Here is a 20051-nt window from a genome sequence, read left to right as displayed (position 1 = left end):
AGACAGAGTACCCTGACCTTGGGGAAAGGCTCTAACCTAGTGTTTTTATAGAGATGAGGAAGCAGCTTTGACAAGTGGAATTTAAGCCCTGGATGGTCCTGGACTATCTAGCCATTGCTTAATCTTCTTAATATGGTAAGACAAATCCCATTCTTCATTTTTATATTAACATATTTCAATTCTGTTACAATTTTTAACTCTTAAGCAGAGCTTAGATAAAAATGCCAGGTGAGCACACATGTTAGTAAAAGAGAAAAAGAACCCAGCTCAGCAAGTTCAAAAGTTTCAGGCAGCTTATTTTGAATATCTGTGAGTAAGGAAAAATTAGGGTGTTGAGCAAGCCCACATAACTACTGCAGAGACAATATAATAAGGAATATAAGATGAGAATTAATTGGTATTAACAGCAAAGTACATTTATTTTAGGTAGAACTTGATGTCAAGAGAAGATTCCTAAACAGGTATAGACTTAAAAACATCCACTTCTGAATGTTACCTGTATCATCAGCAAGTTACATAGTTTTGGGAGCAGAATACCCAGTTAAGTTTGACTTTTGTGAGGTGTCTGTGTGTTACTATAGTCTTTTACAATGAAGAGAGTGACTGGGAGATATTCATTTTGAAAAATATTTCTGGTAATGCAGCTCTCTTCCTTCCCTCATCTCTCCACTCCTTTCTTTTCTCTCTCTCCCTTGTTGTCACTCTGTATTTGAATAAATTTGAATAAATAAATAAATAGCCAGTGACTATTATAGCTGTCAACTTCTGACTTTGTTTCTTCAGTGAAGAATTAGTTTGTTCTATAAAACAAACAAAATCTCCTTTTTGTCCCAAATTCAATATTTGCAATATTTTGGGTGGAAATTCCCCCCGTGAGTAATATACCATAAACAGTCCAAATTCTGCTCAGTTGTTTTTTTTTGTTTTGAAAAAACTTCCTGTGTCTCACCAGCTCTAAAGTTTACATTCCCATGTGAATGAAGTTATCATAAATGAAACTACTGCTACAGTTACAAAGAGCAAGAACAGAAATTCTTTCATGCTTGTTACTCATTGAAGGCAACTTACATGGCTGTGTAACTTCTCCCTGGAAAAGAGGGGATTAGAATGGTGGTAAAGACAAGGCAGCATATTTTATTACTTAATATAAAACAAGGATGAAGGTGTTCCAAGTAAAATAAACATTCAGCATATTTGAAACCAACAAAAGGAATTTTTTTTTTTTTTTTCATAAATGCATAATTAAACTTAGGAACTTTCTGTCTAAAAGGGTAATAAAGATCTGAAAGGTGAACAGGCTTAAATGGGTTCTGATTAGTTCATGCAGTAATAAATTTTGTGAATTTTCAAGTATATTCAATCTTCATCTACTAAAATCTCTGCCTCAGGAGTTCACTAAGTTTGTCTGACAGAATATACTGTTTTCATTTTTCTTGTTTCCTATAGTATTTCCCAACAGTGGACCTCTGTTCAAACAATATATGAATGTTATGATCTTAAGACATTTGCAAATAAGGTTAATTTTAGTACTGTAAATGACTTCTTGCTGCAGTGTGATATGGATTTATTAGCATATGTTTGTACTCTCATCTTCTGAAACGCACCTGCAAGATATCTATACTAAAATGTGTTGTGCCTTAAAAGAACTGATGGTACATGTGTTTTCTCAATACGTTCATCCATGTGAGCTTTGTAGTATTTTTGGCAGTCACGGGTGATAGAGTAAGGACATAACTGCAGGTGCAAATATAGACCCTGGGTTTTGTTACTCTTCAACTATTATTTGCTGGTTTGTTGTTGTTTTTCCATGAAATTTGTTTCTGGTGTTATAGTTGTGTTTGTCATCTTGAACAATTAACTCCAGACCGATTCTATGTTAATTAAAATTAAAAACAGAAAATTGATTGCACAGAGCTGCTCTCTTCCTGCTGCGACTATCATTCCTCTTCCAGTGTTCTGCAGGTCAGTCCCTCAGAAGGAGATGAAATTTACTCCTTATGTGCAACAAGGTATTTCTTTTCCAGTGAAGCAGGAATCAAAATGTTTTGACAGAATGTGCGCTGCTAGTGATGTTTGGAGCATAAATATAGTGTAGCCTGTGTTTTATTCTATTTGGCTATTAACTTTAAGGTCACTTAATTATTTCAAGGTTGTGATTTTTTTGTGATTTTTTGTTCTTTGCTTTTATTATGCATAATAGGTGTTGTATAAGCAACATATACCAAAAGTTTGTGGATATGTGTCTATAGCACTGGTTTTCCTGTCAAAAGGAGTCTCAGTGAATGAAGGAAAAAAAAAAAAAAAAAAAAGAACAGCAGAGGGAGAGGAAATAAGTTCCCTTAATTTTGAAACTGGCTGAGAGATAAAATGCATTGTCAGCAAATTCTACAAAGGGCTTTTTTTTTTGTAAGAAGGGGATAAATGGATTTCAGAAATACATGATACACTTACAAAATCATTCCTGTTCCTTAAAACTTATGCGTTCTACTTTGGCCTACATTTTACACGGTTGGCATGCCTTCTTCCATAGCAAAAAGACTTGAAAGCCAAGAATGGTGCAGCTGGTCCTTGGCTAGCTGATTGCTAGGAGACATTGTAATTAAAGTCTTCTTCATTATGTGTTACTTGTCTTTAGAAAGGATCAGATGCTAGGCTTGAATATTCAGAACCAAGGAAATCATCAGCAAACAATGGGCAGGGAATACAAGATCTTAGGAGAATGGCCTGTTTTTAAGATAGATAATGGGGGGCAGAAATAGCGTTCTGGAAAATTTGGACTTTGCTTTGGATTTGCAATAGTTTGGGCACTCTGCCTCTAACTGTAGACTCAGATCTTGGAATTTCTGCCAATCATCTGCTGTCTGATGTGATATCATCCACTCGTAATTTTTGCCAAGTCCCGCAGGATTCTTTGTTTTACTCTATGCACCATGATTTAAGCCAGATTAAAAAGCATCCATGAGAAATAAAATATAAAAAGAAAATCCTTAATACTGTCAAGTATGCACTGGGGTCTTCTAGGTCCCAGCACGTTTTGGCTTGATGCAAACGGCCAAAGAGCTAATGGATGTGACCTGAGATTGAGTCTGGTGATACCTATGTAGGGTAACTTCCCTGAAACACTGTAGTTCCATTGATAGATTAAATGAAATGTTGCACTGACACAAAAAGAGTATTTTGCAATGTTGCAACTGTAATATTTTAATCTGGGATAAATCTCATTGAAATTGGCTTATAATTTAAATTTCCCAGTGGGAATGTAAAAAATGTTGACTGTAGTCTAGCATAGTGTCCTGAAAATACATGCCTTGGTATTATCTTTATTGAAGAGCTAGAATCTTGGAGTTTGAGATTTAAATAAATACATAAAATCTGTTAATTCAAATAAATACTCTTTCCCTCTGCAAGTACCTTGTAGGCTACTCACACCAGCTCAAACTTAGATTTGTGTGGAAACTGCTGTTGTCTTCTGAAGGTACAAACCATTGATTTATGTGGCCAAAAGAAACCTTTTTTTCATAACCTAGTCATTGGGGACGAGCAGCTGTCAATAAAATATTTCACTGTTTGCTGGAGAGGTTTTACAAAGTCTTCTCTCCTGCATAGTTTACATTTAAAATACTTCTGTTAGTGCAGATCTGTGTGCTTGGCTCATCGATTTCTTTTTGAGGGTCCCCAACAATGCCTAAGAAACACAGGTATTTCTGCATGTATATATTTTGTTCTTCTCTGGGTCTATTCAATCTCAGCTATTTCTTAGTTCTGACATATTTGGATAACTTATACATAGAAGATAGGCCAGTTAAATCACACAATGTATCTCTCAGGACATCTGGAAGAAGTAGTGACTTTACTGTAAACATATATTTCGTGAGATATCATTTTGTCTTTTGCTGAGAAATCCAGTGAGCCTAGCTCAATACAGAAACAGGTGTTGATATTTTTATGGTGTTTGTAATGGAATATTTTACATTTATTTTATAAATAATGAATGTGTGATCACAGTCTCAGAAATATTTCAGTACCTGTTCTGTAGCTCAATAAAATGAAAGCTGCAGTGTTTTTATCTTATTTAAAGTGATATATCCAGAGATCCATGAAAACCAATCTGATAGAATCTTTACAATTTTGTTAACAGTTGTGACACTGTGCTAGCGGATTGCAGGAAGAAAATAGTTACATTTTTCATGTATTCAGATAGTTCTAGATTCTCAGAACTAAAACATGTTTTTCTTTTTCTTCTTGAAAATGTTTGCACATTTGAGAATGTGTGTTTGTCAAAGTCTTAGACATATTTAGCTTGCTCCTGGTGTTTCTAAGCTGAGGCCAACATGAATGAGCAAGGACTTGAGAATCAGATTCTGATTCAAGGCCCTGTGGTGTAAAATTATGCTCAGACTTGCTGTATTTTAAGAACAGAGTATGACTTTATTATTATACTGAATACAATTTTGTATGCTAAAACAAGCAAAGAAGAAAAACAAAACAAAATAACAACAGCCACAAAAACTATCCTCTTCATTAAAAGGAAAATCTACAGAAGAAATCCTGTTGGCACTGTAGGTACAGTCTCTAACTGAAAAATGCTTTTATGTACAGATTCATACCACCAGCTTTCTGTTCAGCAGGTGACTTTCTACATTAAAAGGTTTGTAGAAGTGGAGATTGTAATAGAATGAACAACCTTGATAAAACACTTTGATTCTTATCTTTGAAAATTTTTCCCTATTACATTTGCTTTTGCTGCTGCTGCTGCAGTTAAGCAGATACCAATGTTCCCACAGTAAACTTCTTTTACAGGGTTTTATGACTTCATGGGGAAAAAAAAAAGCTTTTACCTGAAATACAGCAGATCTTTTTTTTTTTTTTTTTTTTTTTTAATAACTCTTTGTTCAGTTAAATAGGGAAAGTTAACTTGGAAAAAAAAACCCAAACGTTTATTGTAAATGAGAGACCAATCTTCAGCCAAGTAATATCAGCATAGATTAATAAAAATGACAGTATTTAAAAAAACCAATTTTGTTTTCACAGTTAAGGTTGTTTGTTTGATTACCCTTTTTGCATTGCACTTTGCTTAGACAGGGAAAATCGATGAAGTTAGTTTCGGTGTGCTGGTAATCATTTTCACTCTTGGGTTGTTAATACTACAATATTTAAGATGCAATAGTTGCAAGCTAAGTTTGATGGAAAACAACTGCGTGTAATGGAATTTTCTGAAAAGTTATGTTTTCTCTGTCATTTTTGGTTGCATCAGTGTGACACAACCCAGCAGCATTCACCTGCTCAGTTCCGACTTCCACCTCCTTGTGAGTCTTGCAGCAGAGACTAACCTTCTAAGATGCTATCTGCAGTTGTTTGCTTTGTCCCAGGTCTGAGGGCTGCTTTTAGAAACCAGAGCCAGAAGATAAATGAGCACATTTAGAAGTATGAGCTTCATTTCCTGCCCTCCTTGTCTCATTTCTTTGCAAGTCTGGGCTTTGCCCTTTATTGTTGGGGGTTTATGTGACAACGCACCTGGCTTGTTTGGGCAGTTTTGACTTTTGGGTTCATGTTCTAAGCAGTGGTTTTACTTTTATGTAGCTTAAGAAAAATAGGTTGTAATGGAAATGTCAGTCACTGCTGTCACAGGAGACTCAGCACTGTAACAAGTAACCTTCTGGGCAGAGCTCTGAGTTCAATGTTAACAGGTTTTATTTGGAATACTTACAAGAGAGTGGTGACGCTTGCTTTTACTCTGTAGGCTTTGAAAGAGCTTTTGTCAGTGGATGCAGGACTAGCTGTGGCATCAGGTATTACAAATAATTCATCTTTTTTTCCTTCTGTAAGAATTCAGTACTTGAGAAAAGGGGTAGCAAATGAGGGAAGCAGAGACAGCTTGGAGCACTATAGTTTATATTTATATAAATATTTATTATTATTTATAAATATTTATATATTATATATATACAGTCTGATATGGCCACATTTTGCAACAGTTGAGCACACAAGGCGTTTGGTCTTGTACTTAAAGTGGGAGGAAACCAAATACTTCTTTGCCTATTGGTGGAAATAAAAAAAGAATGAAGATGTACTTTTCACTACACTGTAGCTCAAATCTTCAATTCTCTGCATGGTTATTTGCTTCTGTGTACTAGTTCATGCAAAGTATGTGATGTGAAACGCAGGAGTGAGCACTTAGTAATTTCTTACTAAGTATCTTGTTCTTTGTTACTCTTTATTGCCCTGTATTAATCAAACAAACAACTACTGTAATTCAGTTAAGGAGGTTATACTGAAGTTATTGAAGACTACCTTTCTCTTTGGATAAGGTCCTGCCAAAAGGTAGCAGTGATAATATGAGGGAAAGACTGTATGTCCTTGCAAAAATAATTTAATACAGCATGAAAATTGTTTTACTACTGTTGTTTGAAAACGGGAACCATTAGATTTGAATGTGAAGCATCTTTTAATGTACAAATGATTTAAGAAGAGATTTGCAATGGCTATCCATTGTTGTAAACTGCCCTCATTTGAAATTTGTAGACTGAATATATTACTTCTGTAATTTAAAAAATGCTAGGCAAAATTGTTTTATTTTATATTAAGAATTATAGGATTAATTTTGGAAACATACAAAGAAGATATGAAAGCTTTAATCAAAAAAGGTTAGGTTTGTGATGCAAATTAATTCATGAAAATGATCCACTGAAAGTAGTTGAATAACAGAGCTAAGTTATTGGAAAGTAAAGATGATAACAGTGTCTCTGTTATTCAGAACTGACTATATAGTGCATTATTGTTCGAGCATTGCCAGTTTATCTCTATATTGCCCAAATTTATAGGAAAGACTTTTCAGTATCTGTGAAGAACAAGTTTGTGAGCAGCTGGCTACTTTGACTTGATCTTGCTCACATTTGCCATGTACAATGCAGGCTGATAGAATCTGAGTTGCAGCTCTGGAGTTAAGTGACATGATTGTCTAAAATTGATCTTGAGACTGTATTTCTTAGTTCTTCACATTGTTAATTCCTTCAAATATATTATAACCAGCAAATTTAATTAATCTATGTAATGGTCTAAAAGAAAGAGAAGTCTCTTTTGTACATAGACCCAACAGTATTTAACACCCTCCTAACTTCTTAGTATGTACTTGTGTGAAAACTGTCGTATTATTTAGGCACCCTGCTCCTGCCTCCTATGTTTTCGAAGAGGAGATTTAAGATTGTTCTGGATACAATCTGGAGGGACTGTAACAATATCCAAAAAACAGGATTTCAAAATACAGGGCTTGTTTTGCTTTGCTTCTATCTGAATAGAAAAAGCTGGCCCCCTTTCCAATATTTGCTATATGAAAAATGATGCTGAAGTGATCATATGCACAGATTAAAACCATGACTACTTTCTATTCTTGTAGTCTGCATGTCCTAAATTTCTTTGTTGCACATCAATACTATTTCAATACAGTGATCTCCAGCCAGTGACAGCCTATTACTTGGTCACTACAAATTTCTGTTCCTGATAAAACATGTAGGAGCATATCCTTCACAGAGGAAAAAAGCACATTTCAATTTTTCACACTCATCCATGTGATTATTTTAACTGCATGAGTATTGACCAGTAGTGGGATTGATAAACCTCCTCCTCGTCTGGAGGAGGACATTTTTAAAGAAAAGCATTAGCTTTGCTTAGTTTTTCCTCCTGCTTTCAGGGAGGAACTCCAGACCCTGAACTGCAAATGCAGCCTCTCCTTAACCGTCAGAACTGTGTAGTTGAGGACCCATGTGATTGTAGACTTTCTCTTTTGCCAGGTTCCTGGCATTGACTGCAGGCAGCTCTGTTCATTGTGCTGCACTGGATGCTTTTGTGCTTAGCATGGGCCATTATGATAAACTAGATTTGGATTTAATGACAGGAGATAGCACTTAACGGTAGTCAGAAAATTCATTGTTATGGTATTCTGTTCTTTTTCAGGATAACACGGTTTGGAAAGGACATTCATTATTTCCAGATATGATTAGGTGACTTCTCCATCTTTTCCAAGTCTGAGACTGTAGATATTTTGGGCTGTATATGTGAACCTTTATTCTTTAGGGAATAAAGTATAAATGTCTGCAGAAACTCAAGCTAATGAGCAGTAAATTTACCTGGCAAGTTATTGTCCTTTTTCCTTGGTTTATTCTTAGGCTGCAAAACCTAGTTTAGAGTAAGAATGGATAACAGATAACCTTGACTCTCTTGTTCTCTTTCCACGCTTCTCTGTTGGATAAAAGGATCGGCGCTGAACACGGTTGTCTCTGTTTCAAAATAAAATTAGCCAGGCAGGAAAAACATCATAGGATGTGTGAGAGTTTCTGCTGCAAATTTTGCTTTAATGCATGTCTATGTGAGAACAGAGTTTTTAATGCAGTCTGATATTCTCCAGATCCTGAAGTCCTACTGGTATTAACCATGAGTAAAATCAGTGCTTACTCCATCTCTATTAATGTGTTACATTCTTGTCTTATTTTTGGGTTTTCAAGGACTTAATTGTCCTGAAGCAATTTGAAGAGACTGAAGAGAATGTTTTCTTTTACATCCAGACAGGAAATAAACAATAACTACTAACGTGAGAGAGTACCATGGCTCACTAGGTGAAACTATTAGTCATGTGGATGGTGTGCAATAGAAGGGGAACATACCATCAAGCATACTACTTGGTTATTTGTGCCTCTGTTTTAGTTATTTCATCTTCTCTCTACACTGTATCACCAAATCTGTTTCAGTAATTGTTTTGAAATATTTCAGTGTTCCTGTAAGTTGTTGACTTGGTTATATTGGAAAATGAAGTGTTTTGTTAATCCACAGCAGTAGGATAACAGCATAAGCTGTCATGGTATGAGGAAGTTCTAGTTTCTCTATCCTTTCTGGTTTTGTTACCTTCTACAGGCAGTTTACCAGCATGTAATTTGTTCTAATGGTGATTTTCTTTATTTTATCATAACGGTGTATGCTGTACATGCTGCATCATGACGCTTCACATAGTAAGTCATAGGCCATCTGACCATGAAATTTGACTTGTAACAACTTAAGCGTCTTTTCAAGTGGACATCCTGAAGACAAACATCAGCCCTGAGAGTTTATGAATTCTGTTTATAAGTACTATTTCCTCATGAAAAATCACCCCGTAACTTTACGTTGTTTTTCAAGTATATTTTTACTGCGAGGGAGCACAATACTTTATTTTGGTGGAGAGCTCTTTCTGGTCATGCTTTCAAGTTAGCACTGTGCAGACAGATCATTTTAGCAGTCTGTTACCCGTTCTCTGAATTAAATTCACAAGTGAGTAGTATGGCTGCAGTAATAACAGAATAACAGAATAATAATAATAATAACAGTAACAGAATAATAATAAAAACAGTAACAATAACAAAAAACTCTAGAGGTTACATGAAGGAGAAATCAAAAGGTTACTGGCCCAGAAACACTGCACATACTGAATTGTTTCACTCAGTTGTTTATTCTTCCTTCTCTTTATCTTAGAACTACCATGAAGTGCTTTCCTGTGTAGTTCCACATTTTCAGAGGACTTAAAGCATGTCAAAACTGGAACTCAAAAGGATATGCTTAAAACCTGTGAACTGAAGTTTCTTTCTTAGTGTTTCTCACTCACTGAGCTGCTGTATCTATTCCTTATTTTTATGTCTCTGCCTTATTCTTCTCTCAACATTCATACCAACACTCACCAAATGCTGTGAAATGTAAGGGGCTTGAGTTTTGTCTCACGGTTTTAATATGTAGCCGTGACAAGTTAACTCAGGTTGCTGTAACTATCCGTACTCCTAGCTATTATTAAGCAGTAGCTTAAATATAATGCAAACAAATTTTAAATATCATTGTTGTCATATACTTTCAAGATTTTTTTTTTCATTTTCTATTTCTGATACAATTGAACCTGTGTATGATAGATCTGACGTAGTTTTGTGATGCTGCTAACGTATAGCCCATGCATTTTAACCCCTTTTTCTCCTTACACTAAGACAGTAAGACTTGTTGAGGTAGTGTGTGAATAAATGCTAATATGTCTGTTTCACATAGACCTGTTTTAAGACAGAAGGTTTATTAATGTACTCACGGTAGAATAAAACATTATCTAATAAACTGCAGTAACCAGCTCCTTGGAATATTCAGAAAACGCAGATAAATGGCACATTAACTTAGTGCATATGTAGGGAAGAAATAATTTCAACAATTTTTGTCACCACTTGTGAAGGAGAAAAATGCTTAATAGTATTTTTGATAATGCAGTTTTGAAATACACCTTACTGCCCCACTTCAGACTTAATCCATATCTTGTCTATATTGCTGTGAGGATAAGAACATCTTATCAGTACCATAAGAATGCAATCTACAGTGATTTCTCTCTCTCTCTCTTTTTTTTTTTTTTTTTTTTTTTTTTTTTTTTTTTTTAAATAGACTTAAATAGATTACCAGTAATAATTTATCTATGCTGCATCAGAAGGTAGTTATTTGGGGTTACTGAGAGTAATTCTTGCTCTCTCATGAACAGAGAGCAAAGAGCATCTAATTCCTCCAAAAACAAATTAAAAAAAAAACCCAAGGGGTTATTTCCATGCATCTTTGCAAACAAAATTCATAGAACGCTGTGTAGTTCAATGGAAAATGTACTAGCATATGTAATTAGAAAGTCATTTACTTAAATGATGAAAGAGACTTACTACATTGTTAAAAAAAAAATAGTGTTGACAATGACAACTTAGAAAACCAGTAATGTTCCATTTTAATATCAACTGTGGCTTTTGTTAATATTTAGAAGCCATGGAGCAGATCTGTTAAAATGAATTATTATAAGAAAACTGTACTTCACTGAATGCTTTTAAAAATTGTTTTATCATTTAGCTTTGTAAGCTCCAGTTGTGCCAGCTTTTTCTGGAAACATGTACAAAAGACATTTGTTATCAGCATACCTAGATGCATTTAGATAAATGTTAATATAAGAAAAGTACATTTTAAAGACTGTAGTTAAGTATAAGAGGAAGAGATACTAAGCTCTTTATTGTATTTGTTCCTTTAAAAAAAAATGGTTTTGAATAGACTATCTAAATTTTCTGTAACTATATGTCATACTAGCAACTAAAAGCATTGGTTGGTTTCACTTTTTCTAGTTATGTTCCCCTCTATTCCCAACTTTTGCAGAAACTTACAGGTAGGTGATACGTACTCTAAGAATCAGCGTGTTTTCTCTAATTCAGGCAAGAAGGGAAGTCAGTTATGTAAAGTTATTCACTGTTCATGTTTTTAATGAGGAGATGTGAGGAGGAACAAAGGGAGTGGGAGGCTTTGTGAGGAACTTGTGTGGGATTTGCTTCCTCTGCACTTTGCTAACCCAATCAAACACCTGGGTTTATTCTCAGTCAGAAACATAATGTATTTCTCTAGACTTTTAGATCATCTGTTTATAGAAATAGTATTCATTGTACTAATGCCTATTCCCATTGTAAAGAATCAAGATTTCACAAGAATTTACACATCAGTTATCAGAATGGAAACCCACCCACACATGTTCATCTTTACTATGTATGACAGGTACACCCACATTTCATCCCGGGTGTTACCACAATACTTTCACCTTCAGTACGAAACTCCAGAAGCAAAACGTTTAATTACTGCCACTCTTTCACACATAGCATCATCTACAGTGTTGAAATGTTCATGAAAACTTACTTCAAACTGTGGACAGGAAACACAATTCCGGAAAATAGCCAGATGTCTTTTCAAAAAGAAAATGTTAAATCATAAGCTTTGAAATCATATTTCCTTTAGATTTAATGAGAAAGTGCCATAAACAGTACAGTACTCTGAATAACCTGCAGTAAAAAAAGTTAAATGCACAGACTGTTTTTACACGTATAAGGTTATTCATTTGTTCAGTGAAGAAGCGGTGTAACTATTTTTCAATCTAATGTCACATAAATCATTCTGCTTCGCTATTAATCATTTTGACCCATTCCAAGCAGTATATATAAAATATAATTCTTTTTTCTGGCCTGTTTTAGTGAAAAGATCCTGTTCATTATCTTCCTGCACACTGGTGATGGAGGCATAACCATGTACTCATCCTGAGCCATGTACTCATCCATCATGGATCTTGCCTTCACTTATTTAACATATTTTCTCTTCAGTATGACACTTACATACTATGAATTATGGGCAATTAACCTCAATCTAATTTGTTGCTGCTCCTTGTTTCCATCCTCTTACTGGTTGAATAATGCTTAATCTAGTCCCGAAGAGAGAATTTGTTGTCTTGTTTCCTTAATCTTTTCTCTCAATTACTATTATGTTCAAGCTGCAAAGATGAATTGAACCTGTAGCTGAATACAGCTCAGTGTCCATCAACCTCTGCCTTGCTAACTGGGTTTTTTTCTCTAATTCAGTCACTATGAAAGAGTATCTTTACTCCCTCTGCTCCCAAGAAAATATGTAAGTGTGCTTCACTCTAGATAAGTTACCTTGAAAAGAAGGTTGTTTTTTTTTTTGTTTCTTGAAAGGCGTCATGTGTTCCATGATCTTGAAATGTCACAGTTCCAACTGTGGAAAAGATAAACCTAATGGTGCCTGAGGCACTTTACAAACTCAAATATTTATACTTTTGTGAATATATCCTAAGCACTGTAATTTCATGGGATGATTCAGTTGCCTGGTGTCTTTTTATGAAATGTTAGAAAATAAACTTAGTATAAGCATCCTAACCTCTCTTTTGAGACTCTTCTCACAGCGTTTCTTGAAGCCTGTGTAAAAGTCTGGAGCAGTTTGTCTGTTTTGATTTTGTTTGCTTTTATTTTTTTTGAGATTGAATGGGAAAGAAAATCTCAAAGATAAATAATTTTTTTTCTTATTGAAGTCTACTCTTTGTCTGGTGAACTTCGCTAGGCTGGCTGGCTCCATCCTGGAACAAGATGATTCAAGTTGGGTGCTTGTGGTTGGACACAGTAATGGGCTTTCTTCACCTTGCAATGAGAAGACAGAAATGCTGTCTGTCTAGGGCTTTCACTGTCTTTAGGTGCAAAAGGAAACAGTTTGTTTCTTTATTAAGTATAAGATGATGCTCAGAAAACATCAGACTAGTGCTCTATTTGCTGTGGCAGTGGTCTGTGCCTACTCAGGCAGTCTTAGGCACCAGGTTTTTAAGACTTAAATAGTTTTTAAATAGTACTGTAAGAACTTTTTTGTCTGTCAAATTTATAGTCAGACAAAGAACAAATTCTACAACTTTTATCTCTGAAAGGATGGCAGGTGGCTAAGAATATTGTGACTCTGAAAAATCTTTGACAGTAGAACTCCTTTCTCTATCAGTGACCTGCTGGCATTCTATGAATGCCCTCCTAGATTTCCCAAGTTTTGGTTGTAATGTTGGTCTTAAGTGATTTACAATACCTGTATTAAAGAGACTAATTATTCCAGAGTTTTAACATTGCATCAAACATGATATGAAGTAATTAAGAATTGGGATTTCAGGTTTAGTTTTGTGTGCCTTCTTCAGTGTACTGTGTGTGTGTATGCACAGAGAGAGAGAGTGTTTTTGGTCGTTGGCTTTCCCAAATAATTTCATTTTCCTCATAGTCTTCAGGTCTTTAGGGGATGGCAGAGGAATCTCATCTTTCTTGTTGTGCCTTCTAGGCTGCTGATGGTAATGTATATACACGGTGTCAGATGCTTAATGGTGGGAAATGATCGTAATATATATACAGTGAGTGGACCTCTCCACTTGGAGGAAGACTCTGTTAGCTTACAGATTCAGTGTAATCTGTAAATTGTAAATTTTTATCTTCTGTTCATCTGTTAAGATAGTTAGATATTCTGCATAGTGCACTGCAATTTGTTAGCAGAGCTCCAAAGGAAAGTAACAAGAATTATGTCTAATGAAATAAACAGGAAATCTCCATGAAATCTCAGAAGTAGTATCTTAGCAGTGTCTATCACATGTATGACAAAGATCCATGCCACTTTGGACATAGTATTTGTAGAGGAGAAAGGAGCTGTCTGCAAAGTTGATTTGATACCAGGAGTTTGTCAATGGTTTATGGGCTGGGTCGGTCCTGCTCCGTGACTAATGGGATAAGGGAAGCCACAGACCCACGCCCCGGATAAAGGGGGAGGGGGAATGGGAAACAGTAGGGAGACAGGCCTAAAAACAACACTGTGGCAACAATCTGAGGAGGAAAGTTAATTTACTAAGTATGATATTGGAATGCAAGATAACAAAAACGATACAATATAATTGGAATTGAAACTAATAAATCAAATAAAATGGAAGAGAGAGTGTCCAAAATCAAAGACCTTACTCTAATGCTGAAGGCAAGACAGCTGGGAAGCACACACTGCAATGATGAGCAGAAAAGGAAAAAAAGGAGTGTCTCGTGACTTGTGAACAGTTTTATCTTTCCTTCTGAACAGAAAACAGAAACAGAACGGGACAAGTCCTCTGGGAAATGTAGTTCTTATATTCTTCTGAGAAACTGGAAAATTGACAGTCCATGGAAGTGGAGCATTAATTCTTTAACTTCCAGTGCTGTACATGATGTTATTATGTGGAATTCTGATAACAAAAAATCATAAATCATGACAGAGTTTTTCTTCCATGAATTTCAGTCTTACCTTTTTCTGAATTTACTAAATGTTAATCAGAAGGGTAATCCAATCTTGAATAATCTTAACAATTCCAGGAAATAATTTCACCATTTTAATCCACATTTTCTGTAATATAAAGTGATCTGTTTGAAGTATGTCCTGTTGTTCTTAACAAAAAGCGTTATCTGAGTGCTAAGATTGTGTGAACAGAATGCCACACAAAATTCAACAAAGAAAACAATGATAGACATGGTGGAAGGTTTTATCTGAGTAATTTTCTCTAATAACTGTTTATGAATGGTAGCATTTTTTGCTGAAAAAGGTTTCTGTTTCTGGACTTAACTGAGGAAACTTTTAAATCACAGTTGATTTGAAAAGTGGAATGAGATGATATGGATTGAAATGGATTTTAGAAACTGAAGAGAAAAAAAGAAAATGGGAAAATGGGAACAGGAGATGTAATAATAAAAACTGACAAGCTTGTTCCTCAGCTTCTCCATAATATGGTTTTGATAGTGATTTCTTCAGCCATACAACATCAAGCAATGAGAAAAAAGGCATAAAGAATTCCGCTGATTACATTGAAAGGGAGTTGACATCTTTTTAGTGAGGGTGAAAGACATCTGTAATATGCTTATGGAATCATGGAATGGCTTGGGTTGTAAGAAACCTTAATGATCACTCGGTTCCAACCCGCCTCCCACAAGCAGGATCACAATCACCAGATCAGACTGGCTAGGGTCTCACTGAACCTGGCCTTGAATGCCTTCAGAGATGGGACGTCCACAGCTGCTCTGGGCAGACTGCTCCAGAGCCTCACCATCTCTAAAGAAGTGTAGTTTGATCTGCCTTTGGGTTATGATATTTTACTCTGTTGCCACTGATTTCAATAGCAATGATTATCCTTTTAATTTGTTACTGATGTTATGAGCATAGCTGATGACATCTAAAACTCCTTCTGCTTGTTTATCTTAGGATTCTTTCTGTTGTTGTGCTTTATCTTATAGTTTCTATCCTCAGATCTGCAACAAAAATATACATATCAATAATTTATATGAACTAACCCTGCTGAAAAAAAACAGATTGTAAACAAGTGACAAGGCAGAGGCTAGATATTCTGCTTTAATAACTGCAATTAATCAATCACTCTTTGTCTCTAGGGGAAATTATGTTATATTTGAATGTTGTTGCCTTATTAATATGTTGCAGTTCTCTTGGGAAAGTTCAGGTTGTTGTGCGTGATAATTTTCCACTGAGAACTGACAGTGAGTTAAAACCACCACCTTTACAAAATCCCTATGATTGGTGGATCAAAAGTGAACTATATAGCTGAGAGTGTAGGTTACCTATACCTTGGCTCCACCCAAAGAAAGTAAGAAGTGTTTTTTGAGTGTTTAGGGACATAAACTGTAATTGAGCAAGATTAAAATTAGTCACTTTTAGATTTCCTTTATATTTATATTCACTTAGTTATATTAGCTGTTGAGTGAAGGTAGAGAAATAAACTGGAAGAATAATTTAATTTAAAAAAACTGTTCAAGTATATTTTAGCAGAATTCCTGATTTAGTCTTAATTCAGAGGATTATATTTTTTTCTTCAGTGATAAACATGGCCTTAAATCTAATCAATTTGATGTTGATCTTGGAAAGTGATTTCTCACCATGAAATATTGGAACTCTGCACGATGAATTAAGGATAAGAATTTTTTCCAGGCAGCAAATCTTTTGACTCTGTTGTGCTAACTCTAAATCCCCCAGAAGATATACATACACCTTTGTTTTGAAAGCCTGATTAAATAATTCTGTCTGTATGCATTGCCTATCGACTATTTTCTATTCATTTGCTTTTTTTCCTACAACTTTCTCTCTAATAACAGGACCTTTTTCCTTTATTGCAAGTTATTTATTCTCACAGTTTTTTCCTCACCTAGATTAATAATTCTCTATTTGCAGCACTGTCAGTTTCTCCACAGTAATCAGATGTGGCGTCACAGACAGTGGATTATTACTTCAATTGAAGAATATATGGCAATTGCTCCAAATGTAATGCTTCTTGATTTTTTTTTTTTTAATGTGGCAGAAACAACTGAAAAAACACCATATTATAGAGAGCAAATTTTTACTGCAAAAAGACCTAAATAAAATAAAGAATTCTCTCTCTAGTGTGAGCAGTGTGCCGTTGACAATATGGTCTCCTCAGTTATTCCATCGATTAATAATTATTCTCTTGCTGTTACTATGGCAAGGGATAATAAGCATAAATTGTAGATAATGAAGATGGGGTATCAAAAAAATTGTTATTTTGCTGCCAAGAAACAAAAATAAGATAAACAAGAACCAATTCTGATCTCTTCCAATTTAGCACCCTTTTTTTTTTTCAAACCCACTACTCTCAGGAAAATGAACTTACGCTTGTCATCATAACTTTTGCCTATATGAAAATTAAAGCTAGTTAAGACTGAGAAGGCAATTTGCTGAAAGCATGTTCGCTCATTATTTTAGTCCAAACAATATCCACAGCATAGAGCTGCTTTTATTTGCTTTAGAAGTTAGTCATATTGAGTCAGTGGTATAAAACTCAGAACTTTTATTTCCAGCTATTCAGACAATAATTCATGTTTGTTGCCCGTATCATTAGTTATGATTTTCTTGGATGGAATTATGGAATCATCTTTCTATTCCTTTTTAAATGGGCAATGCTAGAGGCTATACAACTATTTTTAGTCATGAGTATTTGTAAATAGAAGTCTGAAATTCTCCTTCTATGCACATTTATGAAGAAAAAATTCATTGCATGAGTTTTCAAGTTTTCAGAAAACATGAGTAAAGCTGTTTAAACATTTAAACATCTAAATTTCATTTAGAAATGCAATTTATTTTGTTACTCTTTTGTCAGTGATTAATCTTTTTTCAGTAGAAGAGTGATCAACTGACCAGATTTTTGACTGGAAAATATTTCAGAACACAGAATTCCCTTCCTTTCCAAGTACAGGTTTTCTTCTGTGAAATGATTGTGCAATTTCTTTTACACTTAAGAATTAAGGAAAAAACGTTTTTCCCTATAAGGCACACTTTCCAGAAGAAAATATCTTCCAGCACATGAGGAGAATTTTGGAGTGCTGACCTTAGAAAGCCTGGTACTAAAATCTGTTCTGCTGTGTGGGTAGGAAATTGTCTTTTTGCCACGTTTTCTTCAGAAGGAAAATACGGAGTAGATCCAATAAGATATTTTGTATATTTACATGATTAAACCACCTCTGAACTACAGACTTTTTTTATCATTTAGGATGTATTTCAACGTCCCTTTAAATCTAGCTAACTGCTAGTTGGGCTTTAATTGCAAAGGCAGCATTGTAAAGCACAGAATCTTAATGCAATTTTTTCTTATATTGATTTCACCTTTTTTTTTTTTTAATTTTTATAAATAAAAATAAAATTCTTGATCGTATATACTGAAATTAAAACCAACTTAACATTTCTGAGAAGAGTTTTCATTGTCTCACATACTCTACCTGGAGCATGGCATTATGTGTGTTTTTTTTAACAGCATTTTTATATTGTGTGTGTATGTGTGCATTTTACCATTTGCAAAATAGTTGTTATGAATGGTTCACTACATTTGGTATAAAACTATGCCCAACCAGAAGGTACTGTATGCATGTATATATTAAAAACAAACAAAAAGTTCATCTGTTGGTCATAACAACATTTTCATTATTTTAAACTGCCTGTTGTTTACACTAACTTGGATGTGCATAAGAACTTTTGTTAATGGCTTTATGTTATTTCAATTAAGTTGTTCTTTGATCAAATCAAATAATGGTAGGATTTGTTGATCTGCAAAACTGCCTTCCCATATGGATTGGTATGAGATTATCCCATCAGAGGTTTACTATCTGGGAAATTAAAAAATATATATCTGAATAACTCAGTGTTTTCAAAAGGAGAAAACATCTATGATAATGAAACTGAGTCTATTTTAAAATGCAAGGTATCCTCTTGAAAGCTGGTACTCAGCACACTGAAAGAAAACATTGTGCACTAAGCACTGTGCATTATGATTATGAAACTAAATCTCATTTAATCCATCAATATTTTGGTATGTTTAATATTTAAAGAGTCTTTTTAAACCATTCCTCACAAAACCTTGGGATAAAAATGATTTTAGAATAACAGGGCATACAACAATGGAAGATAATTTAACTTTTATCACTGTATTGTCATTACTAAAAGAAAATTCAACTGTAGTGATAGTTTGCATATGCATGTAATCTGCATCTTTTCAAAACAGGGAAGTACATCAGAGCATTTTCCATAATTCTGAGATTTTTACAAACCAAGTGCATAATAAAATGTGAGACTATAACAAATGCAGTTATGCATTGCAAATATACACAAAATATGTTTTCTTATTCAATTCAAGGAAATGTAAATGGATGAAGGAAATTTGTTTTCTCTATAATCAATAGAAACAATTTTAAAGAGCACTTACTGAAGCTGAAACTGTGAATCATCATGTTCATTTTATCATCATATAAGAAAAATTTCCTTATCAGCTTCGGTGGCCTGAGTGTTTTCATATTCTGGATTTGGTTTATAAATGAGAAAATGTTAGAGGAAAAAAATATATTTTTTAAGGTAATATTCTTGTATTAAATGATTTGAAAACAAAACATCTTTCTATCGTAGCTTGTCTGGAATATTTTTTAATGTGGATCCTCTCTGTTTATTTTTGTTATGCCAGATGCCATGCATTACTGAAAAGCATTCAGGAGCTACTGAGTTGTACAAGGAAACCTGGATTGAAATCATCCTTCATTTGCCCCTTGTGTGCTATACTACATGCAGCTTCAACACTGTGAATTTCACAGCACTAGCAACTTTCCAAAAGCTGCCATATAGCCTATACAGGTATATACCCTATACACCACTGTATGTGGAAGTTAGATTTTACAGAAATTGTAGTAGGAAGCTAATGATTTTTTTTACATTTGAAAGAAGTCCTAACTGTAGATTTATGGCTTGGGTAATTCCTTTCAGTGACACGTTAAGTCATTTGAGTGCATGAGTGTGTGTGCGTGTATAAACAGTCCCTGAGCATATACCTAATAGCACCACAGCCACAAGAATGTACAGGGTTTGGAAATACTTGGTACACTTGATTTGTGCATTGATATTATGGTATGCTCCTTAACTCAGAGGATTGCATTTTCCAACCCCTCACATTTATCTGTTGTACTCTTTATGAAGCTATGCGATAAGGATATCAGTGTATTTTGCTGGTGGAGTGTGATGGCTATAGGTCTGTTTGTCTGTTTGTTGTTGAGGTGTATAGTGAAATGGCAAGCCACTGCAGTCAAATGTCACCTTCAAACACCTCTGCTCTGTCATGCAGAGATGCATGAATAATTTAACCTACTAACAGAAATCTGCTGAAGATAATA

General features: G+C 34.7%; 1 long non-coding RNA gene across 1 annotated transcript in view; it reads left to right on the top strand.

The window, feature by feature from the left end:
- LOC125694152 (uncharacterized) overlaps nt 1–19516 on the top strand; it is a 132514-nt gene extending 112998 nt beyond the window's left edge. The window contains exons 2-3 of the long non-coding RNA XR_007377431.1: nt 1–135; nt 19352–19516. This is a non-coding gene — a long non-coding RNA (uncharacterized LOC125694152). The remainder of the gene's footprint in view (nt 136–19351) is intronic.
- The last annotated feature ends 535 nt before the right edge of the window (nt 19517–20051 follow it).

Source organism: Lagopus muta, chromosome 5 (genome assembly GCF_023343835.1).
Source record: "Lagopus muta isolate bLagMut1 chromosome 5, bLagMut1 primary, whole genome shotgun sequence".
NCBI lineage: Eukaryota > Metazoa > Chordata > Aves > Galliformes > Phasianidae > Lagopus > Lagopus muta.
This window is presented reverse-complemented; position numbering and strand designations above follow the sequence as displayed.